Below are 27466 nucleotides of genomic sequence, written 5' to 3'. Positions count from 1 at the left end.
AATATGATTTAAAGGTGATCAATCACAGCATCTACTTCTCACAGAAAATAAAGATTAAGGATGCAGTAATTAAAAGGTGATGGTATCAAAATTAGGAGAAACAGATGGATGAAGCATAACTCTGGGTCTTAATTGGAACTTAAGACAATAACTATCATATTTTCAGAAACTCCAGAGCAAATGCCCAACGTGGAGATATGTGTGGTACATTAACCCCTTATATCTATGAAAGAAAATGAAATGGTAAAATTGCTGGCTTACACAAAACAAATTAAATTCAGAGAGAAAAAATAAAAGGAGTGTAAAGAAAGATCTTAATTTTAAATTTGTAGTGTGATCAAAATATTGAAGCGGCGTGAGTCAAGAGCAGATTCCTGTTGCTAACTAAGACTAGCAGGCAGCCCGCACCTGTTCGTCACACACACGCCCCTCTTCAAAGGAGGCATTTAACGCGGGCTTTTTTATAGGACACCAGGTAATAGATAATTATTATTTTTTCTACTAAGTGGAGTAAGCTCCTTGGTTGGTTGAACACATGTAGGCTATCTGAGATAATAAAAACTTCACCATTACCTTAGGTTCTCGGAAAACAAAAGCCTTCCTAGTTTTGATTTATGAGAACAAGGCTGGCTGCTGAAAACAGGGTGCTCTGCAGGCTGCGTATGTATGTTTCTGAACTCAAGAGGTTCACCCCTTGGGATGTTCTGTTAAAAAATAAGACATGGCTGTTGCGAGGTAGTTTTATTTCCTTGCAGCTCATAAAGGAGACAGGGGATTCATTCCCAAAGCTCTTGTCTCAGGAAGGGAGCCTTAGCCATTGTTTATACCCACTGTTTGGTCAATTACACATTGATTTCCTCTTTGCAGTTGGCTACACTTCTCTGGTTGGGTTCCTGTCAAACTCAGCCCGTCTACAGCTGTTCTGCTACACTTTAATATTTAGCAAGAATAGCATTTAGTAAGAAGTGCCCAGGTCTAAAAGCCCTTGTCCTGTCTAACACACACACTTAATAATTAACGTCACCTTTAGTGGAAGATTAAAAGTGGACGGATATGGAAACTGGTGCTGCATCTCCTTGCCTCTGACCTCAAGGTCACAGGGAATCTCCTCCATCACTCTGCCCTCCAGGGCCTGATCAGGGCACCCGTGCACCTGTTTGAAAGGGTAGCTACTCGTTTTTGAAAGTGCTATTAAGTGTTTTCATTGGCTGTGGCTGTACAAGGTCATTTCAAAGGAAATTCCATGGAACTGAGGTTTGTTTGCCACCAGAGGCTTTGCAACCTGGCTGTGATGGTCCTGAACGCAGCGGGAGGTGGTGGAGCAGCTGCGTGTCTTTTGGGAGCCCCTCCCAGTTCCTTCCGGCAAGTCCTCCAGGTCCAGCAGCGAGTCTCCTTGTCCCGCAGCGAGAACAGCTCCTAATGAGGAGAGTCAAACACTTCTTGGAATCCAGTTTTAGTAAAAGCAGTTTTGCAAGCCGTGACCTTTCCTCGAGGCTGTTTCACTTGTACTAAAATAGAAATAATGAGAGGGACCAAGACAGACCCTGATGTAATGCTGATCGTCATTCCACAAGCTTTAGTGATTTGTTCACAGTCCTGCTTATTTATTTTCTTTACAATGCCATCCATCCCAACGGTGTGCACAGTTTTGCACACCATTACAGACTAAGGAATTATTGCTGCATATGTTGCTATGGCAAAGTGCCTCGGCCTGCGAGGCAGTCAACGGGGTCCGCCGATATACCTGCAACGGATGAAAAGGGATGGGACAGGAGGCGCGAAAGAACGGCAGCAAGACAAAGGATTCTGATCAAGCTGCAAATTTATTTCAAAACGGAGGGAGTTATATAGAGGAGGGCAGTAGAGGAAGTACAGTGGATAGGTGGCTTCAAAGCGTGCTCTAGCCTGCGATTGGCCGGGGGGTGCATGGCGGGCACGTGATCAAGGCACTGATTGGTGTGCCAGCTGCATGTCCAGGGGGGGGGGGTTTCTATGGCTCCTGACCGCAGCATCCTGTTATTCCGGTGCAACCTTCAGGTCTGATTGTATCAGCCTGTTTCAGGCTTATCCCAGCCCCCAACATCTCCTCCCTTATTTTCATTTTTAAGGTGAGGAGTGGACATTAACCGGCTAGGGGAGGCAGTGGTCTGGCTCCTCCTGAGCTCGTCCCGAGCTCTGAAGCACCCTTTTCGGAGGAGAGGGTTGGGGCGCTGACCTCTATGCAAGCCGACTTGCCTCTCAGGAGACATGGCAGGGCCACCTTTGGGGTAGCTTCTCCTTGCGATGCTTTGCTCTGCACCTAGCGGTATCCATTACAATTTATATGTAAAGTATAATGCCAAGAGTTATACTGTTCTCGTAGGAGGTGGGGGTGCAAAAAGGAGCTTATGCGCGAGGACATTCTCGGAGAAGACGCTGCGAGTCAGTGCCAGGTTCATTCATTTCTAGCTGGTGATAATGTATCTGGATAGGTTTGCCAAGAAGGGAGTTAAGTTGGTCTCGGATGAGGTTTGTGGTGCGCCTGAGAACCCAGGGAGCAAAGGTCAGGAAGAGATTGATAGCTATTAAAGACCCGAGGAGAGGGAGAAGAAAGGGGAGTAGTCCGTTGAAGGCTGTAAGGAAAGGGCTCTCAGTCAGAGCTTTCCGTCGTCTTTCCAGATCTTCTTGAAGGGTCTTGATCTTGTCCCGGATGATGCCTGACTTGTTGGCATAAAAGCAGCATCGTTCCTGTAAAGCTAAACAAATGCCTCCCTGCTCTGCTGTGAGTAAGTCTAGACCTCGTCTATTCTGTAGGACTACTTCTGCTAGGGAATCTAACTGGTCTTGAATGTCAGTAATAGTACTTGATAAGGCTTGGACATCATCGACAAGTTGTTTGGAAAGTTTTGTATAGGAGTGAACTGCAACTCCTAATCCTGCAGTTCCGGTAGCTACTGCTCCAGAGACTCCTAGACCAACAAGCAGGGGAATAATAGCTAAGGCTCTCTTGTGTCATCCTGCGAAGTGGTCAAAAGCAGGAATGGGGACAGGCTCATCTCCTGGGATGATGTCTATGTCAGGTAATAAGGCAGCTAGGACGCATAGCCCTGTCCAGTTGGCAGGTAAGGCAGTGAAAGCTAAATTATTACCACAAATGAATGCTCATCCTGGACCAGGGCAGAGGGATGTGCTATAATTAAGCGTGTGGCTACAATTGGTAAAACTAGCGAAACCAACAGAAATATCAAAAGAATTATTTTGTAATTTCTTATAGATGCAGGGGGAGGAGTAAAAAAGCATAGGCTGAACTCTAAAGGGTATGCTGAGGGTGCAATTTTGTTCGGTGATATTCAGGGCTGATATGTTGGTGGGGACAGCTAGAGGCATGGGGGTGCCTTGGCTTAAGCATAACCAGCAATCTTGGGCTAGTGTAGGGTTGGAAATATTTAGCGCCCGATGGGTGGCTGTCAAAATGTCTGTCGTTTGGGTATCTAGAATAATTGGCAGGAATGGCAACAGGTGAAGGGAGACCAGGCTGTAGGGCTCCCATGGGGAACATAATTTTATTGACGGCTCTGAGATCTTGCAGAAGACGCCATTTTCCAGATTTCTTTTTAATGATGAAAATAGGGGTATTCCAAGGGGAATTAGAAGGCTCAATGTGCCCTGCCGCAAGCTGTTCCTGCACTAACGTAATAGCAGCGAGGGTTTTTTCCTGAGTAAGGGGCCATTGATCAACCCATACAGGGTCAGTGGATTTCCATAATATTTTATCTGCATGGGGTGCAGGACTGTCAATGGCCGCTAGGGTAAATTTTGGGTATATCCTAGACCTGTCTTATTAAACTTTGGATTAATAGAAATGGGTTGAGTGATGCCTTGATGGTTTTTCCCTAGCCCTTGGCCGGGTAAGAATCCTTGGTTTAGCATTTGAGTTATAGCAACGTTACTGGGGCTATACAAGACTACTTTCATTTGGGCGAGAATGTCTCTCCCCCATAGATTAACGGGCAAGTTAGGTAGTACATACGGGGTCACGAAGCCCTGGTTTCCTTCATTGTCTTCCCATTTAAGGGTTTTAGAGCTTTGTTGTGGATTGGTAGACTGTCCTATGCCACGCAAATGTGTGGCAGCTATGGTTAGGGGCCAATTTCGAGGCCATTGAGACTCAGAAATAACAGTGGCATCGGCTCCTGTGTCAATAATACCTGAAAAAGCTTTACCATTAATTCTGAGTTCGAGTAAGGGACGGCCCTCGGTGACCTGTTGTACCCAATATGTATCTGAAGAGCCAGGGGGGCTTGACCCTCGAAAAGGTTTTTGAAAATTGGAATTAAGATGTTGAAGGGGGAGGATGATTATTTGGGCTAACCTAGTTTCTTTGGGGATGGTAATTAAATCTAAAGTGGTGGAAAGGATAATTTGGATTTGTCCTTCGAAATCATTATCTAGAATGCCAGGGAGGACTTGTATCCCTTGTAGGGTGGAACTGACTCGGCCGAAGATAAGCCCGAAAGTGTTAGGCGGTAGGGGCCCAAAAACGCCGGTGGGGACTATTAGGGGACTGTTGTCTGAAGTTAGTACTGTGTCGGTGGCGGCACAGAGGTCCAGTCCTGCACTGCCTGCTGTGGCCCTCCACAGGTCTGTGACGTGGCGGCGTGATTGATTACTGGGAGGGCAGGGATCCATGGGTGGAGTGATTGGGGGGTGAACTGTGTAGCCCCGGAGTTCACACCTGGAATGGGGCCCTGGGGCTGGGCCCTGTTGGAGTTTCCCTGCTTCGGGGGAATGGGCTGTCCATAGATGTCTGTCTTAGATCTGCATTCTGAGGACCAGTGAAAACCCTTCTTACAGCGAGGGCATTTTGTGGCAGGGGCTCCTGGACTATTAGTACTAGGTCCTGTTGGGTTTTGGATCCGAATTTGAGTCTGATTTTGGCTCTTCTGGGGGCAGGCTCGGGAAAAATGTCCAGGTTGGTTACAGTTGTAGCAAAGGCGATTAGGGGGGCGCGCCGGCTGTGGGGGCATAAAATTTTGTAAGGCGGCACCAATGGCAAGTCCGAAAGCATGGGCAGAGCCGATGCCGGAGCAGAGGCGAACATAGTCACAGAGCTCTCCTTGGCGATAGGGGCGGATGGCATTTTGGCAAGCGGGGTTGGCATTTTCATAAGCTAGGTGTTTAACGAAAGCGTTTTCACTTTCACCCGCGCCAAAGAGCCTCTCAGCTAATTCTTGTAAGCGACTTATGAAATCACTGTATGGCTCATCTGGGCCCTGTCTTATTTTTGCAAGAGAAGTGGTTGCGGTGCCCTTTTGTGGAAGGCGCCTCCATGCTTTAAGACCCGCGGACTGGATCTGGGTTAGAAGTCCGGGGGGAAATTGAGCTTGTTTCTCATTGCTTTGGTAGGGGGCGGAACCAAGAAATTTAAGTATGGTCCAATTTTTAGAGGAGGATTTTCGCATATTACGCTGAACAAACTGTTTAGCGGTGTCTTCATATTCGCTTTTCCAAAGAATAAAGTCACCTCCACTTAGCGCTGCCTTCGCTAGAAAGAACCAATCATTGGGTGTGAGCCAGCGCTCACTAAGATTTTCAATTAGGGCGAGGGAAAAGGGGGCTGTGGGCCCGTAGTGTGTTACAGCAGATTTGACCTTTTCTAATGTTTTAAGACTAAGTTTCTTATATGTGTGGAAATAAGTTTGGGGGGCCGCAGTGTCTCTTGTACTGGGCTCTGCTTCGTCTATATCAGAAGGGGAGCTGTCAGAGTCCTCGGGGTTGTCACTGTCAGGAAGGGGGGTAGCTGCAGCCGCAGCTGAACTATTTACGTTCTCGGTCCTATCTGGGCGAGTCTGGGATCTAGTAACTGGGAATGCTAAAGTCTCGTGGGGAGGGGGACTGATCGTAAAAGCGGAGAATTCTTTGGCAATGGTTTTAATATCTCGGATGAAAGTGAGGGTCTCTTGAAGGAAAGGCTTTGGAAGCGGAGTGAATGCGGTGGTGGCCGCCAGGGGCAAGGTAATGGGTGCCTTGCACGCCGCGGGTGAAATGGCGGACGCGCCATGCGCTGAAGGCAAAATGGCGGCGGCAGGTGCGTGAGAGGTACTATAAGGAGGCGGTTTGAATGGCGGAAGGACTGCCGCCACGAGTGGTGGCCAGCCAGGATTATTGTAGCGAGCGGCCTCGTCCTCTAATTCTGCCTGTTCAGAGGGATCTAACTGGTCGCCGGAGTCCTGAGAAACGGGGGGGGGGGGGGGGAGGGGGGGGGGTGGAGCAGAGGAATAGAACTCCTGAAGGGGAGGGTGCAGAGAAGGGGCCTGAGGGTCTGTATCTATTTGGATGGAGACAGAAGGGCAATTTGAAGGCGCTCGTGAGGGGGGTCGCGAAAGCGAGTCAGCATGAGCGTCGGGGAGGCCGTGAACTGAGGGGGCTTTTGAAGGGGCCGGGGAGTGACTACGGAGAATTTCTTGCCCTTCTTTGCAAAGGCGCTGTATGTCAGGGGAATTATTGTGGTTTTTAAGGATGTCTGTTATGAGGTTATAATAGTTAAAGGCAGTTATAGGGACAGTCTCGGGGCCAAAAACTTTATAATAGTCATTTAGACAGTCGCCTACACGGTGCCAGAGGCGGGAGTCAATGCTACCCTCCTGAGGAAACCATGGGCAGATTTTAAAACGAAAGTGAAAAAGGAATTCAAATCTTTTTTACGAACCCTTATCTTGCGCACCTTGAGAGATTCTTTTAATTGAGCAACGAACAAATCATGTTGTGAGCATGCCTGTCCCATGGTTGGGTCTTACCTTTGAAATGCCGCTGTCGGGGAGCGGGGGTCGTCAGGGAATGCCGGCGCGCGGTCGGGTAGTCGCGGTGAGCCGGGCGAAATGCTGGCGGCGAGCCGGGCGAAACGCTGCGATCGAAGGGGACAGCGGTCCGCACAGGCGATCAGTCGAGCCCCACGTTGGGCGCCAGTTGCCTCGGCCTGCGAGGCAGTCAACGGGGTCCGCCGATATACCTGCAACGGATGAAAAGGGATGGGACAGGAGGCGCGAAAGAACGGCAGCAAGACAAAGGATTCTGATCAAGCTGCAAATTTATTTCAAAACGGAGGGAGTTATATAGAGGAGGGCAGTATTTATTTATCCCAGCCCCCAACAGCAAAGAAGGCGGTGCCTGTGCGCCGAGGCTCCACAGAGGAAGTGAAGAGCATTCTAAACCTGCCAGACAGCTGCCTTCATCGCCCACATTCGCATCACTCCAACTCCTATTTCAAGCATTTCATCATTGACCACAGTGCTGCAAAACTCGGCCTTGGGACTGTCACTAGAACTGCTTCCATCACGGAGTGCAAGGAAGCTTCTCTTGCGTTCTTTGGCGTGCTCCATCTGATAGTTTAGGAATCTCTAATACACTTAGCTTTCGGAGTAGCTTCAGTTGTGGGTGTGCAGACCACTGCTTTGTTTGTATTTGTTGTCCTAACCAACTGGAACGTACTACTCCATCAGCTCCTGAGAGCTCAGACTGGCAGTCTGGGGTGGGGTCTATAACGCCTCCTGGGTAAGTAAAGGCTGGGTCTGGGATAAATAAATAATTTCCTCGAAGTCCCAGTCCTTAACGTTCTTCATCAGAATTAAACCTAACCCACGTGAGCGGACGTCCCTGCTTGAACGTCCAGGTGATCAAACCCACGTTCCAAGGATGGTTCTATGTTAAAATGTTTATCAAAGGTCAACGCTCTTCTTGGACGAGGAGCAGCTTCCCAAGGTAGATGTGTGGTGGATGCGAGTCTGGATAATTAGGTGAAGCACAGTGACCTCTGTCGTTGGTGCGAGCCCCAGTGTCGCACTAGGTGGCAGGAGTGTGCTCGATCCCAGTCGTTTGTCCATCTGGGGTCCTTTGGGCCACAGCAAAGCCTTCCGCTACCAGCGCTGTTACTAACAACGCTGAGGACCCAGGGCCGTGGTCCCGGAGGCCGGCGCGGCCGCAGCCCTACTCCGTGCACACGCGGCGGCCACTGGGCTGCCTCCCGCGGGCTGGCCTCGGGTCCTGCGGGCCGCCACCCCCGAGCCCCCGGCAGGCGCCGCCTCCGGCTCCACTCTGTCTCAGGGAGCCCAGCGGCGGGGACCGGGGGACTGCCGAGCCCGTCCAAGTCCAGCCCCGCTCGTTTTAGCCGGGAACGGCAAAGCCACGTGTCAAGCGCGCCCCCTAGTGGTGGTATTATTCAAAGGCAAAATTGTTTCCGAAGAACGGAGCTTTTGCAAAGCCTTCCGTTTGAAAGAATACAGGAGCTGCAATGAATAATCAAACAACCACTTTTTTTCTTTGGTTGTCTTCATGGTATACAAAGCTTATCGCCCGGCTGTGGAAGCAATGTTTGCTTTCCCAGGCAGAACGAGCTCACTAATATTGCTCCTCTCTCCAATTCCGCTTTTCCTGCAACCTACCACTTTTATCTCCATCTTTGGGGCTCTGTCTCTGATGGTCTGTGCCCTAGTATTTGTCTATCTTTCTCCCAGACTCTGCCTCTGTCTCCCTTTCCTCCTTCGTCTGTCCATCTATCTGGAATAAAAATATGAACAAACGAAACAAACCAAGAAAACCTGCAGCCAGCATAATGGCGGTTACCAGAGAGGAGGCTGATGCGAGAGGGCAAAGTGGGCAAACGGAGTCAACGCTCGGTAACGAGTGAAAACTAGTCCTTTGAGCAGCATGCTGTCGGGTCTATAGATGTCACGTTACAACGTCGTGTACCCGAACCTCCTAGGGCGTTGTAAGCTAATGTCACCTCAGTCAAAAAGGCAGAGATTGGCAGAATGGATTTAAAAAATTAGGATCCAACTCTATGCTGTCTGCAAGAGCCTCACTTTGGATCCAAAGAGGCAAAGAAGTTGAAAGTGAAATAATGGAAGAAGATAATTTTGTGTAAATAGTAAAAAGAGAGCAGAGGTGGCTATCCTAATACCAAAAAGGTCGATGTTAAATTTCAAAGGTTACATTAGACAAAGAAAGACATTATATTTTAGTGAAAGATTCAATACAGCAAGAAGATATAACCATTATAAGCATTTATAATTATAGCACATCAAAACCTGAGAAACAAACATTGAGGGAACTGATGAGACAAAGAGATAATTCTACAGTAATTGCTGGAGACTTCCCCACGCTGCCCATACTGGAGAGAGCAAGCAGACAGAGGCTATGGAAGGAAATAGAATAGACAGCTTGGACAACGCAATAAATCAGCTAGTCTAACAAACACATTCAGAACACTCTGCCCGACAACAGCATGCGTATCCTCAAGTGGACATAGGACGTTTTCCACAATAGACCAGATGTCAGGTCACAAATTGTCTCCTCAATAGTTAAAAGAGATAGATATCACACCAAGCATCTTGTCTGACCACAGTGGAATGAAGTTAGAAATCAATAACATAAGGAAACTGGAAAATTCAGATACTTCTGGGATTAAACAACACACTCTCGAGCAACTAATGAATCAAATAAAAAAATCACAAGGGAAATAAAAAAATAGTCAAAGATTAATGAAAGTAAAAATACAACAAAGCAAGCTTATGGGATGCAGTGAAAACAGTGTGAAGGGGAAAATTTATAGCCTTAAATGCTTACATTAAAAAAAAGTTCCAAAGATGTCAACTAAACACCCTAACTTTACAACTGAAAAAGAACAAGAAGAACAAAAAGAGAAAAAGAACAAATTAAACCCAAAGCAGCATAAATAAGAAAATAATGAAGATTAGAGCTGAGATGAATAAAATAGAGAATAGACAAATAGAGAAAAAACCCAAAGTTAGTTCTTCGAAAAGATTAACAAAATCAACAAACCTTCAGCGAGACCGAATAAGAAACAAACCTCACCCAAATTACTAAAATGAGAACTGAAGAAGAGTCCATCATACAGAAATTAAAAGGGTGATAAGAGAATCCTGCGAATGGGTGTATGCCAACAGACTGGATAACCTGGATGAGATAGACACATCCTGGGAAGAGGAATCCTACTAATTCTGAATCACAAAGAAAATCTGAACTCACCTATCGCTGGTGATGAGATTGGGTCAGAAGTCAAAAACCTCCCGGCAAAGGAACGCTCCAAATCTGCTGGCTTCCCTGGGGCGTTGGACCAAACTTTTAGAGAACGGACACCAGTCTTTCTCACAGTCTTCCAAAACACTGAAGAGGAGGAGCTACATCCTAACTCATTCTAGGAGTCCAGCACAGTCCTGGTGTCAAAGCCAGACAAAAACGCTACAAGAAAAGAAACTACGGAGCAATTTGCCTTATGAACATCGATGAAAAAAATCTCAGCTTATATTGGATCCTTGCCCTGTGGGGTGAAATTCACCCTAGAAAGGGAAGAGAATTGGTGGCCAAAAAGTAAGACACACTGCTGCCCCGAGGCAGCGACAGAGAGGAGTGCCACCCTCCCCGGTCCGAGCTACGCAGGGATGGCGTCCCCATCATACCTCCGCGTAATTCACAGTGTGGTCCCCAGAGCAGGCGAATCCTGGTGGATAACTCTAGATGGGGGGGGGGGGGTCAGCAAATCATGGACTGCAGACCCAAATGGGTCAGCACGTGTTTTTCCGTATGACTGTTACTGCTATCAATGACTGAATTTTTTAAAAAGAATAATATTTGGTAGCATATGAAAATTACGTGAAATTTGAATCCCAATGTTTATGAATAAAATCCTATGAACAAATCACATTGACCAGCATCACATTGACCAAATCACATTGACTAGGTGCTCACACAACATCTTCAAGTCAGAGGAAGCCTCAACTCAACAATCAGGAAAATTGGAAAATGTAAACAGGAATATCTCAACACAGCCAATTTTCTTCATAAAAATAAAACTTGGAAATAGGGCTGCAACCAAAGTAAGTTGCCAAGTGTTTGCCACGTGAAGAAAGCCACTCACAGCTGGTGGTTTAATTGAAGCCATGTTTGATCCCAGCAGCCAAAGAAATGCCTTCAGAGAAAACAAACTTGTTGAAGGTGATTGGCTAATCAGTCGCTTGATGAGATTAGGACTTTGGGAGCAAGAGTAATAGTCAATTTTTGACAACATGCGTAATTGTCCAGCAGAGGGCAGCGTTACCCCACACAGCCAAAATCGCCTGCAGGAATGCGGTTCAGAGGGTCTGCAACACGGGTGTGCGTTCATTTGCCAAGATTTAATAACCGACGTACTAACCTGTCTAACCCTCGTGAAAACATTGCAAGATAGGTACTGTTTCTGCCCTGATTTTACAGCGGTTAAGTGACACTTATAAAGTCATGCTGTTAGTGAGCCTAAGCCATTTGTCTCAGGACCTGTATTTTTATTCAAGTAAATGATGCTTAAGTGCTTCCCAGGTGCCAGGCGCGGCCTAGCACTATGCATGTTGTAATCTCTTTAAGCTTACTTATCACAGCCTCAGGATTTCGGTACTTTCATTACCATCCACGTTTCACAAGTGCAGAAACCACACACACACACAAACAAAAACCGGAGAGAGAACAGGAGCTCTCACCCCTGGGGCCTCTCCCGCAGGACGGGTCCAGCCTTAGGAAAAGGCTGAGGCAGCAACTGGCTCACAGGCAACGAGAATCGCCACTTACCGTCGGGGTCCGCCTTCTTCTGGAAGACCCTATGATGACTTCTTTTTTCCTCACTGCCAGCGCGGGTGTGCTCTCGTCTTTTTCTTACGGCACAGAGAGGGGATAAGGTTTCTTGTCACTATGCAATGTGGAAAACATAAATTTAAAAATATGACAACAGGAGAGATGAATACACAGCAAAAGTCCCCTTAAACTTCGTATCTTCAACTCTAACACGGTGATCACCGGTGAGCGTGTACCAAAGGCAAAACTACAACCATGTGAGATCAGGCAAGTGGAAGCCCCCGCCACACCTGTGTTAAAGGAGCTCTTTCAGCTCAAGTCACTGCAAGTCACTGCATCCACTTACACTGACGAAATGTTCTTCTAGAAAACAGAGCAAGAATGCTAGGGCCCGCGTCTCAATAAAATGGTATTTCATATTTAAAAAATAACTTTGGTTAGCGCAAATTTAACTTCATCGCTTAAATTTGAAGCCAGAAACGAGGCCAGGTCAGACTGACCTGTGTAGCTAAGTCAAAAGTGATCAGGAAAACTAGAAGAAGGAGATGCCTTCCCTGGAGGAACGGGATGCACGGCGAGGTTTAGAATGCAGCAGTGGGAGGGGCTCATTAGTTTAAAGCACCTGGATGCACCATTTTCATAACTCAGCTCCGCCACTGCCCCAGGAGGTCGGAGTTTCTACCAGGTGGTGTGACCCCAAACCTTCCTCCCACGCGACCCTTTTTTAGTGGCCCGTCTTTCCTGCGGGGCTACAGTTTCCCATTGACCAGTAAGTACTACAGGTCAGGGCGTCTAAAGAGCACCCAGGGAACCGGCTGGCATTCGGCCTTGGTGCTTGGCACCCCAGTGGGTGTCGGTGGCAGGGTTTCCACCTGGCGATCAGTCAATCACCTCGGCTTATTCTCTGCTTTTTGCTCAGTGGCACCAAGGACCCCAATTGGCCAGGGTGGTCTCAACTTCCAATTTCATTTTTACTTGACTAAAAAAATTGTGATTGAAATACATACTCCCAAATTGCGAAATACTCCCAGTGTAGAGCATGACAAGTTGGTACAGAACTGCACCCTGGCTCAGCCGGGTGGCTCAGTTGGTTGGAGCGTCGTCTTGTGCATCAAAGGGCTGCAGGTTTGATCCTGGGTCAGGGCACACACCTAGGTTGTGGGACTGATTCCCAGTCTAGCGCGTGTGGGAGGCAGCTGCTCTATGTTTCTCTCTCACATCGGTTTCCCTCTCCCTCTCCTTTCCTCTCTCTCTCTAAAATCAATAAACATATCCTCAGGTGACGATTAAAACAAACAAACAAATAAACACCACGCCCCGTACCTACCCCCTGGATCCAGAACCAGCATGTTATTGGTTCTCCAGGAGCCCCTCCCGACCACTTTCCCGAGGGGAACCACCGATCTGACTTCTGAAACCGCAGGTTGGTTCTGTCTGCCCTTCAGCTTTGCTGGAGTGGAGTCACACAGCATGCACCTTCATCCCACCACGATGGGGCTTAGGCATCTAGGCTATTTCCAGCTCTAAGCTGCCCCCAGTACTGCTGCCTGGACACTCTGCCTGTGTCTCTGGGCGTGCACGGGAATGCACTTCTCTTGTGCACACCAGGGGCTGCGTTCCCGGGTCCGCGGGAACCTGCATGCTCCACTTTCAAAGATTCTTCCAAACCATTTCTCAGAAGAGGTTGTGCCAACTTATAACCCTACCAGTAACCTCTGAGAGTTTTAGTTCTTCCACATTCTTGCCAAAGCTGGCTTTTCCGTGGTTTATAGAAGTATTTCTTCTATAAACGTGGAATTAAGCACGTTTCCCTACGTTTACGGGCCATTTGAATGTGCTCTTGTGAAGGGATTATCTTGCTCCCTTTTCTGTTACTTTGTCTTTTCTTATCGTCTTCCTTTGTCAGCTCTGTGATTCAAACATATTCTCTCTTTACTCCTCATTTAATTCTCGTACTGCTATTGTTGGATGTTCGGACATTCTGACTTTTAATTTAGCCCAATTTGTAAATCTTTCCCTTAGTGGTTAGTGCCTTTTGTATCCTTAAAGAAATTATTTCCCTCCCCAAAGTCATGGAGATAGTCTCACGTAGTATGTTCTAAAAACCGATGTTGTTTTACTTTTCACATTTGGATCTGTCGTTCACCAGCAGCGATATGCTCGTGATGTATGATTTGAGTAGGGATCAAGTTTCGTTCCCCCCACATTACTGTGTAATTGAACCAGCACTATTTAATGAGAAGGTCATTCATTAAATTGCTCGGTCGAGTTCCTGTGAGCACACAGGCTTGGTTCTGGAACCTCTGCGTGGGTCCGTCCACGGGACCATGCTTACACTGGTGTGGGGGGTGTTTTTGCTGTGTCTTTATGATACATCTGTCTCCAGCGATGTTCCTACAACTATCTTCTCCTTCTTGTCCACCTTTCCTCACCTGTTTTTGTCTCCTCTGCACTGTTAAATGCCCCCACCCCTACAAAGCCTATTGGGACGTTAACTGAGATTGCATTGCCTCCAGACAAGTGTGGTCTTCTCCCCATTGGCTGTCTCAAACCTTCTGCACAGCACACACCGTTCTTCCCTATTCATGAGGTTTTCATTTACTCCTCCCCATCATTTTTATACGGTTTTGTGTAGAAGTCTTTCACATTTTTATTAGATTATTTTTAGGTGTTTGAAGACTTAAATTTTTAAAATTAATTTCGTTTTCAATTACACTTGACATACAATATTATAATACAACATTGTATCGCATTAGTTACTACGATATTATTGACCATATTCTTAATGCTGTACTTCACATCCCCGTGACCATTTTGTAACTGCCAGTGTGTACTTCTTAATCCCCGCACCTCTTTCACGCAGCCCTCAAACCCCTCCCACTGGCAACCATGGACTTGCTCTCTGTGTCTGTAAGTTTGTTGCTGTTTTGTTTGTGTATTTTGATTTTTAGATCCCACATATGAGTGAAACATTATGGTATCTGTTCTTTTCCTGTATGCTGATGACTCCAGTGTTATGTTTGGATTCTTTTTTCTTCATGTCTTTTATGTCTTAAAGATTATTAGTTTGTTTATAGTAGTCCATCTTATTTTTTATTTACTTTTTATTTTATTTTATTTATTTCTAGAGAGAGGGGGAAGGAGGGAGAGAGGGGAAGAGAAACATCAGTTGGTTGCCTCCTGTATGTGCCCCAGCCGGGGACCAAACCAGCAACCCTGGCACGTGCCCCGACTGGGAATCAAATCGGCGACCTTTGGCTTTGCAGGATGGCGCCCCACCAGCTGAAACACACCCGTCAGGGATGGTTCTGTCATTCTTATTTACGTCTTGCGTGTGTGTGTCCTTCAGTGGACTGTTTTTATTACAAATTATTTTCCTACTTTTGCCTTTTCACCTTTATACTAGCTTTATATATAGTTGGTTGATCCACTGTTTTTACTAAGCGTTTGCCTTTGTCAGGAAGCATTTTTTTCTTTCCTACATTTTCTTAGTCATGTTTTTGATTTTTTTTTTCTTTTCTACTTAAAGAAGTTGTTTAACATTTCTCGTAATACTGGTTTAGTGGTGATGACCTCCTTTAGTATTTTGTTGTCTGGGAAACTGTTTATCTCTTCTTTGATTCTCAATGATAGCCTTGCTGCATATATAACTCTTGATTCCAAGACTGTTTTTTATCACCTTGACTATTTCGTGACGTTCGCTTCTGGAATGCAAAGTTTCTGTTTTTGTTTTTTTGAGAAATTAGCTAATAGTCCAAAGGGAGATTCTTGGTACGTGAGTAACGGCTTTTCTCTCGCTGCTTTTAAGATTCTTTCTTTGTGTTTGATCTTTGGCATTCTAATTACGACGTGTCTTGATGTGGGCCCTTTGGGTTCATCTTGTGTGGGGATTGCTGTGCTTCCTGGACTTGTGTGTCTGTGTCCTTTGCTTGGTTAGGGAAGTTTTCAGTCATTATTTGTCTCTCGTAGGTTTGTAATCCCTTTTCCTCTTTCTTCTCCTTCTGCTGCCCCTGTGATGTGAATGTTGGTACATCTGATGTTCTCCTGGAAGTCCTATAAACTGTCCCTATGGTTGTGAATTCTTATTTCTGTTTGCTCTTCTGATTGGCTGTTTTCTGTCACCCTGTCGCCAGGATTGTCAATTCGATCCTCTCACCCACCTAATCTGCTGGTGAGGCCTCCTCTCGTATTCTTCGTTTCATTTTTGCATTCTTCATTCCTGACAGGCTGGTTTTTACACTTTTTGCTTCCTTTTTTATGTCCTTTGTTTATCTCTTTGTTGAACTTCTCCCTGGATTTAACTATTCTTCCCCTAAGCTCACTGGTCATCCTTATAACCAGTGTTTTGAACTCCGTATCTGGTTGATTGCTGGTTTCCGTTTCATTCATTTCTTTTTATGTTGTTTTGTCTGTTTTTTGAACTTGATACATGTTTCTTTGTCTTCTCGTTTTGACTGCCTCCCCATCTTTGTTTCTATGCCTTCAGTAGATCTCTGTGTCTCCCGGTCTTCGACAGGGTTTGGCAGAGAGCTTATGCAGACAGTGTCCTGTGTGGGCCCGGTGGTAGTTCCTCTGGTCACCTGAGCCTGGTGCTCTAGGGGCCCCCCGTGTGTGTGGTGATGCCCCCTGTTGTTGGGCCTTACGGCTGATGTCATGAAAGGTGGTGGGGTTTGCTGTCAAGCTGACTGGCTGCGAGGGTTTGGCTGCAGCTACCGCAGATGAACTGTGTGGGGGATGACCTCTTGAGGGTGTCACTTGTGGAGCTAGTTGGGTGGTGCTCCAGAGCGGTCTGAAGCCAGCCCCCAGGGTGGTCGGGGCTCAAGTGCAGGCCAAGGTGAGCTGCCACTCATGTCAGGCTTGGCAGAGGCTGCACTGTGAACCCCCATTACCTGCTACTTTTGCTGGGACTGGCACCCTTCGGTGGGCACCAAAACGCAAGCAGAGGCCAGCCACCACTCGTGCCAGGCTTGTGACCACTTGGCTGTAGCTATGCTCCAGGCCAAGACGGGACACTATTTTGTGCCAGGCTTGGGGCCACCGAATGGGAGTTACAATGCAAGTTGTGACCAGTTCTCGATGACTCTTGTTCTATAATTTAGTTGTAATTTTAGTGTGATTGTGGACTCAGCCATCTTGACCAGAAGTCAAACATTTATTCCTATATTGTTCCTTTTTATCCCTGATAATTTTCCTTGTTCTAAAGTCTGCTTCCTTTTGATTAGTGTTTGACTAGTGGGTATATTCTATATCTTTTTCACCCTTTCAAGTGGATCTCAGTTTAGTTTTTGGTTTGCATTTTTCTTTTTGTATATTTCGGGACCAAATTTATATCTTCATAAACTGCCAGACTCATATTGTTTGCTTATTTTTTTCAGGGTTTTAATTTTTTCATTCCTAGAAATAAAATATTTCATTTATTTATTTTTAGACAGAAGGGAAGGGAGGGAGAAAGAGGGAGGGAAACATTAATGTGTGGCTGCCTCTTGAGCACCCCTTATTGGGGACCTGGCTCACAACCCAGGCATGTGCCCTGACTGGGAATTGAACCAGCAACCCTCTGGTTCGCAGGCTGGCACCCATCCACCAAGCCACACCAGCCAGGGCTCATTCCTCTACTTTTCAAAGTATGTTTTAATATGCAGAAGCCTTTTAACAGTGGTACAGATTACAAATATTTTTTCCCAGATTGACAGTTGTATTTTAACTTTATTTTGGCTTGGGTGTTTAAATTCCACGCTAAAGTTTTTATTTATTTTATGTGTTAAATGTGTCACTCTTTATTTGTTATTCCATCTAGATTTTGATTCATAGTTAAAGAAAACCTTTTCACATGAGTCCAAGGGCACATGTTCCCAATATTGTATTTAGAAGTCATTGGGTTAGTACTTTTCCCCTATGCCCAGGCTAAAGAGGAATTCATTCATAATTTATTCCAGTATTGGTGTGGTTTCTTCAATTCCACTGTTCATTTGGAATTCATCCCTATGTATGGTGTAAGATATGGATCTAGTTTTATCTTTTTCTGAAAGACTATCCAGTTGTCTTAGCACCATTTACTGAAAAGCCCCCCCCCCTTTTTTTTTGCCTCAGTGCCTTGAGACACCACATTTCACATAACCTACGCTCCTTATGTATAAGGGTCTAGTGTATTTCTGGGCTTATCTATTCTATTCTTCTCTTTGGTCTGTCTACTCATGTACCAGTAATACATTGTTTTAATTCTAGAGGCTTTAGAGTATGTTTAATATTTGGCAGAGGTAATCCCCATGAACACTTTTAAAAACTGGGCTCCTGTCTATTCTTATACCTTTATTCTTCCATATGAAGTTTAGCATAAGTTTGTCTAACTCCATAAAAAATGAAAACCTTGTTAGCATTTTTATTGGAATTATCTTACCAAAAATCGCCTTACAAAAAATTCTTTTACTTTTATTACTAAAGTAACTTGGGTAGAACTGCCTCTTTATGAATTGAATCTTCCTTCCAAAGGACAACTGATGTGTTTTTGTATGTTCGAGACTACTTTTATGTTCTTCGGAAATTTGAAAAAGTTTTTCTCATATGGGTTTTGCACATTTTTTGGTTGAATTCATTCCTGGGTATTTTACCTTTTTTTTTGTTGTTGTTGCTATTGTAAATGGGGTTTCTCTAACATTTTATCAGCTAACTGGTTATGTTTGTGTGTATAAAAGCTAACGATTTGTGTATGTCAGTGTTATATCCTGTTGCTCTACTGAGTTATTTTGAGTTTGCTTTATTATTGATTATCTAAAGTTTTACAGATGCAGGATCTTATCCTCTGTCATTAGACATGGTTTTGCTTCTTTTCTTATTGCAACAATGTGTCATTATTTCTCTGGCCTAACTGCGTTGCTCATACCTCCAGTACCATACTGAAAGAGTGGTGATAGCGGACCACCCTTATCTTGTTCCTAATCCAGAAATGCTTCTGGTGCTCGCATTTTCTCATTTAGCAAGATACTGGCCGCAGGACTTTTAGGATGAAGATACACATTTATAGCTACCTCTCTATGATTAAGAAGGTGTTAATTAATTTCTACTTTCATGTATTTTTACCAGGGATGGATGTTAAATTTTAGAAATGGTTTTGCAGTATCTATGGAAGGTGCTGGAGCCTCAGCTCGATTTCTTTAAAAATGGTCCTTCTGAGGGTCCCTTCTAGCGAGTCTTCAGACAAGGAACATCTTAGATTTTTTCCAGCACACTTTGGATGTTGACTAGAGTTTAACTGATACTTTGGTTGTTCTACTCACAAATGTAAGCATGTTGGTCACTTACCAGGTTCACAAGTCCTTCGTTGTCGCACTTACAGCTTACACAGTCACTCCGTCAGCCACTGGCAGTGCCCATGATTCATCCCTTCTTAGCAGACACGCCCGGTTAATAATGCATTCTGCCCCATTAGCTGGGCCTCTTCCAGCTCTTCTTAAAGCTGGTCCTGTGTATAAGAACATTCAAAACAACCCTCGTATTTTACAATTCAATTTTTTTCTATAGAAAGTGCTTGAGCCTCAGCTTAATCTTTAAAAATGGTCTTTCTCAGGGCCCCTTTGATATGTAATATTGTGAATAAGTGTAACATTATGTAAACTTAAGGTATACAGAATGCTAATCGGATATGCTTGCATGCTGTAGTATGATTGCTATTGTAGCAATGTCGATCACCTTATGGTAGTTACAGTGCGCTATGTTGTCTGCATTTGTTATATTTTGCATTAGATCTCTATGGCTTATTTACTATCCAGTACAAGTTTCTACCCTTAAACACTATCGCTCTTATCACCCCACTCCCTGGTAACCACCATTTTATTGATTTTTACAGGTTTGGTGTTTTTAGATTCCACACATAAGTGACATCATACCAGTTCTCCAGAACCGACATATCTCAGCATGTACTATTTCTACTTTATTGACTTACTGATATCTTCTTTGTGCCCTCTTACAAGGTCCCACTTTGCGAATAATTCTTATACCTTGAGAAGGAGTCCTATTTTCCATTATTAGAGTGACAGGTTTAATATTTAGCCATGTTATCCCTTATTATGTTGTTTAGCTCTTTTACGTTTTCATTGTTTCGTTTCACTAAATCTGTCTTGCTCTGAGCGATGTTTCAAAGTTTCGCATTATTAATGTGCTTTTGTCTGGGCTTGGCATCTCGTCATTGTTGCTTTAAAAGGGGGGGTTTTGTTGCATTATTTGCTGTGTAGACATGTGTAATGGAAATTGCTCCATTGTGACTTGTGACTTTCAGCTTAGAAAGAGTAGACTTTTGAAACAGCCCATTTTGCTTTCTTCCTGGAATGCTTTTCTGCACTCACTTATTTCCTGTAACCTTCATGAGAAAAGAGGCCATGCGTTGTCTTGTTCAGTGTTAAACTCCCAGCACTCGATACAGTGGGCGCCACAGAGTTGGCATTCGACAAGCATGTGTTAAATAAATCCATAGGTCTGTCATATTTATGTATATACTGTATATTCCAGACTGGTGGAGAACAGTTACAACTACACACAAAAATGTAGATTTACTTTCTCAGCTCAACTCGAAGTTCTCTCACCCGGGTGCAGCCTGAAATCCATCATAAGAGAGAGGGAGGGCCGCTTTGGCATTCAGGCAAACATTCTAGTTCTCCTTATTTTCACCTTTGGATGAGTGAGCTCATTTTTGTTTTCTCATCCAGGGACTAGAAAGCCTGGAACCAGCTGGCACCCCTGCAGGCGTCCTGGAAAGGATGGCGATGGTCCACCCCAAGGGTCGTGCTGAGGACACGCTGTCAGAGAGGATGACGGAGCCGGAAGGAAACGAAGTGAGGAGTTAGCCTTGTCACGCACCCTTGTCCAGCAGTATTTTAGAAGAAGAAGAAAAAAAATCAGATCTCTAAAACCATCTAAAAATACCTTTCTGATATCTGCTTTGAAAGGGTGCCGGGAATTGCTCTCTTTGTTTCTGTGACAAACCCGGTGTGTCTAACAGCTGGGTGCCAAAAGGAACAGAGCCCTCTGCAAGGATGGAGCCAGAAAGTGTCAGAACACAAACTCTTCATCAGCAACAGACTCCCCAGAACCAAAACGATCCCTCTCTGCTTCTGGGCCCCTGGGGTGTGCCGGCATCACTTTAGCACAGAGGTTCTTAGATCGTTCAAGAGAGTATCCAAGTCACCTGCGAACTCCGCACCCCCTTAGAGTATATTTAGTTCTACTGTGGAGGGGGTAGGTAGGATGGGGAGAAGGGCATTATCCTTCACTTGCCACCCCAGCCCATCACTGTGAGAAGCCGTTGTCCAGGTGGGCTGTATCACAGATATACTGGAGACATGCCCTCTGGCATCTTGTAGTAAGAAACAGTTGAGAATCAACTTTCATGAAATGATCCTATCAGAGACCAGAGTTGGTTGGTGAGCAGACATCTCAGTTAATGAGAGCAGTGTCTTAGTCCCGTCTCAGTATAAATCAGTTCTGGGTTCTTGGACCAAACACACCACCCTTGAATCCAGCCACTCAGGGTAATTCCATGTCCCTCATTAGTGTCGTGACTGAATGTCTTACAGGCCACACATGCCGGTCATTTCCCCTGGTCTAAATTCCTTTGTAAAAATCATGTGTGTGCTTATTCTCTGCATAGAATATTGACTATTTACTATAGTAACACAAATTCTGTATTAAAAAGTAGGACTCTAGAAGACCATTTTCTTGCAATCACTTAAATTAGAAATCATAATGAGAATCTGGGGAAGTGAGAGAATGACACCCTGAGTCCCCTCACCCTCTACAAAAAATGCTGATCCGTCCCTTGTGTTCTGGTAGATGGGGGAAGAGGAAAGAGAGCTTTGAGACAGGAAGAGCCAGGAATTTGCTTCCAGACACGAGGGGAAGTTGTTAGGATGATGCACATAAGTTTCAGGGACAGACAGAATCCACTATTAAGGTGTTGAGCAGCTTGGGAGGTTTAGGAGTCATCCATCGCCTGCCACCTAACCAATTAACCCAGAACACAGTGGCTTAAAACAGCATGTGTCATTTTCCAGGTTACATGAGAAGGAATGAGGGAGCAGCTGAGGTGGGTGGTTCTGATTTAAGAGACAGTAATCAGGGTGTTGGCTGGGGCTGCAGTTTTTGGAAGGCCTGGCTTCAGGACGGCTCACTCACGTGCAGGAATCGTCAGTTCTTGGCCACGTGGGCCTCTCCCTGCAGGGACGCTTCAGAGTTCTCATGGCGTTGTAACTGGCTCTGTGACAGGTAAAAGTCACAGTCCATTTTTCCTGCACTATCTTATTGAGAATATGAGTCACCCCTACTCGGTACGGGAGGGGACTACACAGGGTGTGACTTCCAGGAGGTGGGACCATTGGGACCGGCCACCACAAATGGTTACGCCCAATGTCGGCCTCCAAGAGTAGAAAAAGCTGCAATTCACTAAAGGTAAGCACTGCCTTGTCAACTGGATGAAGAAATGGGCTGGGACAAGTATTAGACAACCAGGGGCCCAGAATCTCGGGGAACTTTGCGAAAGCAGGGAAAGGAGGAGTATGCAGAGTAGTTACGCAGATGTAGAATGTTTGGGAGATGATAGAAACTGCCTTTTTCATCTGGGAACTTAGAGAATGAGGTGTGAGCTGGAAGGGTTAGGATGGCCCTTCAGTGATATAAACATCTCTGCCCAGGACATGCCCTGGGGACAGTCACACTGCGATGACCCTGGGTGTTTACTGCGGGAGGGATTTGGTCTTTCAGTAGATGGGGAAACAGGTTTCTCAGAGGAAGTGATGGTCCCACCAGACGTGGTGGCAATGCCAACCCAAATAATCTTCGGCTGCATGACTGGCAGAGCAAAGGGCAGCGTGGCTTTGAAAGAGAAATGTAACCTTGAATAGCACTGACTCCAGAGCACCTTGAGGAAGTAAGTGAGGGCAGAAGGAGGAAGAGGGAGATTTCCTGTTGGCTTCACCAGCCAAGTCAACATGTGGCTAGGCTTCAGATCGAGTGAGACTCAAAACAACGTCTTCACGTGTTCCTGTATCATTTTGTTGCCCCATGCATCTGTCCGTCCATCCATCCATCTGTCCTCTCATCCATCCAGTCTACGTTTATTGATCATTCAGTTTGTCTCTTGATTCTCTAGGGAAAAAACATATTTTTTTCCATTTTATAAAAGTGTGTGTTTTCCAATAGTCATTGCCACAATATTCTGTTTCTGGAGGATGCTTCCGCACCAGTCAAGGAGAAGAGAGCTTATGATTGATGGGGACGAAAGTCACACAATTGACAGATGGTAAAACTGCAACTAGCTAAGTTCAAGTTGGCCAGTCTGTCTAGGCCCTTTGGGTCACCTCTCCTAAAATGATATATCTGAACTTTTCCTTAACACAGTAGCTCTCTCTCAAGTCCCTCATTTGTTGTTGATTCTTTTGATAAGACACTTTATTGTTCCTAAGCTTACCTGAAATAACCCCAAAGAAAATTACATTACAATATCCATGTAACTTAAAAAAGTTAGACACAAGTACTTTTTTGTAAACGTCTATATTAGCCTCACGTTGTAATCATAAGAATTAGACTCTGGGCACTTAAGCCAAAATGTCTGGACATAAATAAACATTTAAAAACAGAACTTGGATTATTAGATATACCATAATTATCAATAGATAATATATAGTTACGTATACATAACACTAAATACATTCTTAATCTGTAACACAAGCATAATGCAATACTCTCCACAAGTAGCATTGTCCACACTGTGATGGGCTGCACTGAGCCTCTCAAAATTCGTGGACTAAAGTCCTAACTCTTAGGACCTCAGAATGTCACGGTATTTGGTGATAGGGTCCCTAAGAGATAAGTTAAAATGAGGTCATTAGAGGGGCCCTAATCCATGACTGGTGCCCTCATAAGAAGAGGAGGTTAGGACACAGCCATGGGCGAGAAAGACTGTGGAGGACAGAGGAGGAAAATGGCCATCTAAACACCAAGGAGAGAGGCTCAGACGAAACCACGCCTGCCGACACCTTGACCTTGGACTTCTATCCTCCAGAACGGTGAGAAGAGACACGTCTGTTGTTAAGCCCCCCGTCAGTGATGTTTTGCTGTAATGGCCTCAGCAAACCAATACACTCATTTTACAAACGCGGGGAACTGAGGTTAGAGAAGTACAATGACTTGCCCCAGCGTGTGGCGCTAGCAGGCTCAGGTGTGAGCTCACCTGGCTAGAAAGCCATCTCCCACACCCCACTGCCAACAGAATATGCTCCAGGGAAATAAAGAAACACTAACTAGCACTTTCCTCTAATGAAGTCACTTTATACCCCACCTCTTTGCACGCCCCGCTTCTTCCCAACCCCCAATCCTCTTCGTAGCCGTTTTCAGGTTGCAGAGCAGATCCCTGGTCCCTCCGTGGCTTCTCCGGCCTCTGGACTCCCACCACGGGCCACGAGAATTTAATCGTCCCGTGGCTCTCAAATCAGTAACTACAAAGAGCTTTGCACAAATCCAAGAGAACGTTTTTCTTCCTAAGACACACTTATCATAAATAAGATATTTTCGTACGTACTTTTAAAAGGAAAGTGATGATTGGCATTTCACTGCTGGTGAAAGTGGAGCTCTTTAGTTCTAGAAAGCTTGGAACACATGTGGGCTTTATCAGGCAAAACCACCTTGGGGCCGGTCTGTTTACCGACCCGGCCAGCTCAATGTCCAGGTCCAGTGGGTGTGATGGACAGAGGAAACCAACTGTTCGGTTCAGGCTGTGTGCTGAGGACACGCCCCCAGGGCCTCCCTGACTTTCTCTGTTGCACCCTTGGGTTCCCCCCCTCACTGAAACTCAACCCGGCACCAGAAACCAATGAGGCACTCGGTCTGTAAGTAGGGTGGCCCCAGTGCCATATCGGGTTCATTATTGGCCACCTTGTAAGCAAAGGACACAAGGATTGCTTCAGATTCAAAAGGGGCCAAATGGCCAACTGTGCGGTCAGGCGGTAGGCACCTGATCAGGTAGCTCTTACTCACACAGGTGGTGCATTTGGCTGCTATGTTTCCTTCTCTCCCTTCCCAGCCTCTGATATTTGGCTTTACTTCATATTTCTAGCTTTTTATTTGTATTAAATGTATCGGGGTGACATTGGTCCATGGGGCAAATGGGTTGTGGGTGTGCATTTCTATGGTACTTGATTTGCATATTGCACTGTGTGCCCATTTCTAGCATTTTAAATGTCTGTCTTTTTCATTTAACATTGGCGTCCGGGAGTTCAGCCCTTGGGTCTCTCCTCTTCTTAGTCTACACTCTTCACTTGACGATCTAATCCCCTTCCACCCTTCGTCCTCGAGCTGATGAAACACTACCTCACATCTCTGACCCCCGCCCTTTTCTGAATTCCAGACTTACATGTATATATTCAACTGTCTACCCAATATTTCCTCGTGGACACCTCACAGGCCACTTAAACTTCCTGTGTACAAGCTGAATTTCTAGTCTTTCTCCCAGAACCTGCGACTTGCTGGAATTGTCCTTATCCCAATTAATGACAATTTTGGTTGGTCATGCCCTGATCCTTGGAATTAGCTTGCCTCCTCATGTACCCCCAAACCCAAGACCCAAAGCACCAGGTGGATGGTGCTGGCTCTACCTTCCAGGCATGTCTTATCCCCAACTTCTTCCCACCACCACCTCTGCCACTCCTGGTCGAGTCCCCACCGTCTCTGGCCAGGAACCTTCATCTCCTTCATCTCCTAACTGGCCTACCTGCTCCCTTTGCCCCTGACAGTAGCTTTTCATCCACAGCCCAGGGCATCCTGGGAGCTTGAGTCAGATGATGCTACTACCCAACTCAACGCCAGTGGCTCCCAGGCTCACGCACATTCTCCGCTGTGACTTACATTCATTTTCTTTCTTTCTTTTTTTCCATTTCTTTAATGACTTAGTCTTTCCCTTGCTAACTCTCCCTGGAACATGACGCTCCCCGCTGGTTCGCCAGCCTACTAATAAAGCCTCTACCAGCAGGGTCTTCTGGGAATGCAGGTTTGGTCTGAGTGGTCTGCTCACCTGTCTGAAGAAAGGATGCTCAGATTTCCCATCCAGAAGTCTGCTCTCAGGCATCGTCTGACTTTTTCTTTAAATCTTCAACTAAACATAAGCTTTCACTGATTTGAGAGAGAGAAAGGGAGAGAGACAGAGACATTGATCAGTGGCCTCCCATACGGGCTCCAGCTGGGGATCAGACCCACAACCTAGGTGTGTACCCTCACCAGGAATCGACCCTGAGACCCTTTGGTGCACAGGACAACGCTCCAGCCCACTGAGCCACCGGCCATGGCAGGCATCTGCTGACTTTTGATTGCCCTTCACACATCCCAATAACCATCGTACCCTGTCCTGAACTACAGTGATTTTACAAATATTTTCTGTCTTCCTAGAATTATGAACTCCTTGGTGTCGGCTCTAAGCACATCTGTGCTGGTCTCCCTCACTCTTGCTTAGTCACGCTAAGTTCATGAGTTGGATCCCTCTCTCCAGTAACACAGCCGACCACTGCACTCCTTCCCTTCCGAAGTAAAACCAAGGTCACGATTTCTTTCCTTGTGCAGAAGTAGCGTTCACCTTTTAAGACATTGTTCCAGGATGCGTATGACGGAGAAAACGGGCCTCCTGCGACACTGATTCTGCTCAGAGATGGACTCAGGCCGCTTTGCAAGGCATTCGGATGCATGTGCATTCAAAGTGTTCTGGGGCATTGCAAACCCAGTGATGGATTTTGACAACTCGAGGGATGTGGAAATTCCTTCGTCCTCCCATTGAAGGATTGTGGGTGCTTCCCCGCCCTTAACTGGAAAGATTGAGAAAAGAGAGATGATCGCAGTTTCTGGAAGGGAGTAGGAGAGTCCAGTCATTTCCGAATTTCTGGCCAGGGTGCTTACAGTTGTTGGGAAATAACTATGTGGCCAGGTCTTATCTTCGTAGGGTGGCTGACAAATTAGAGAAGGCCATGGTGTTGTAATAGCTATGAGGGGTCTCTAAAGACTTCTTATCATCTGCGAGGATTTGGGCGGCTGGAAAATGTTGGGCCTGGGGAGTCTCTAGGATGTGTGCCCGGGACGGAAGTGGGAAGTGTATCTGTTGCTGCCAAGATCTGGGAAGGAGGCTTTTCTATCAGAAGGGTCAGAACAGCTGGGGGTGGGGGGGTAGGTGTGCAGTACAGCAAAGCAGGAAGTGGCCTGTCTCATCCAAAAGAGGTGGCAGAGTTGCAACAGCTGGGAACACGCAGAACAGGGTTTGGAAAGACCGATACAGGGAAAGGTGCCTGCTGGGTAGCCCAGCCGTCTTGCCTGGCCTCTGTTTTCAGCATCAGCGGCGACTCCAGCCCTCCCTCTCGGGCGAGCCCTCAGTGCGAACTGCCGGCGCCTCTCCAAGGGCCCTCGCTGCTGCTTTCGTTTTCCTCCAGGAGCTCATGTATCTACCTTGCCGATGGTCTCTTTTGTAATAATCCTGCAGGACCAATTCGGTTTGTTAAAAATACACCACCACCTATGAGTAGCCCCTGTGGAAGATGATACACATATTCACAGTAAACACTGGAGATGTAAGTAATGCGCAGTAGTAGTTCACGATATGGAAGAGTTTTGTAGACACAGGATTCTGCTCAATCACATCCTAGTTAAGTCTTACTTAAGAGTGCTCTAGAATTGTCCCTCGGGTGGGTCCTGTGTGCCCTCTTGTCATAGTTGAGCCTGGATTGTTGTAGGCACGTCATCGGTGGGTGGGGGTGACCCCCAGGCTGACCGGGTGTGAGGACTGACCACAGCCACAGTGGCGAGCTCTGGTGCCGGCTGACACCACCCTATGGGCGTGCCTTTTGCAGAG

The 27466-nt window shown here is 46.0% G+C and overlaps 1 pseudogene; it reads right to left on the bottom strand.

The window, feature by feature from the left end:
* The window catches only part of LOC112306116 (neuropilin and tolloid-like protein 2), a 31841-nt pseudogene extending 6506 nt beyond the window's left edge, over positions 1-25335 (bottom strand).
* Positions 25336-27466: the final 2131 nt, after the last annotated feature.

This window comes from Desmodus rotundus, chromosome 10, assembly GCF_022682495.2.
Source record: "Desmodus rotundus isolate HL8 chromosome 10, HLdesRot8A.1, whole genome shotgun sequence".
Classification (NCBI taxonomy): domain Eukaryota; kingdom Metazoa; phylum Chordata; class Mammalia; order Chiroptera; family Phyllostomidae; genus Desmodus; species Desmodus rotundus.
The sequence above is the reverse complement of the archived record's forward strand: the minus strand, read 5'-3'. Positions and strand labels throughout refer to the sequence as shown.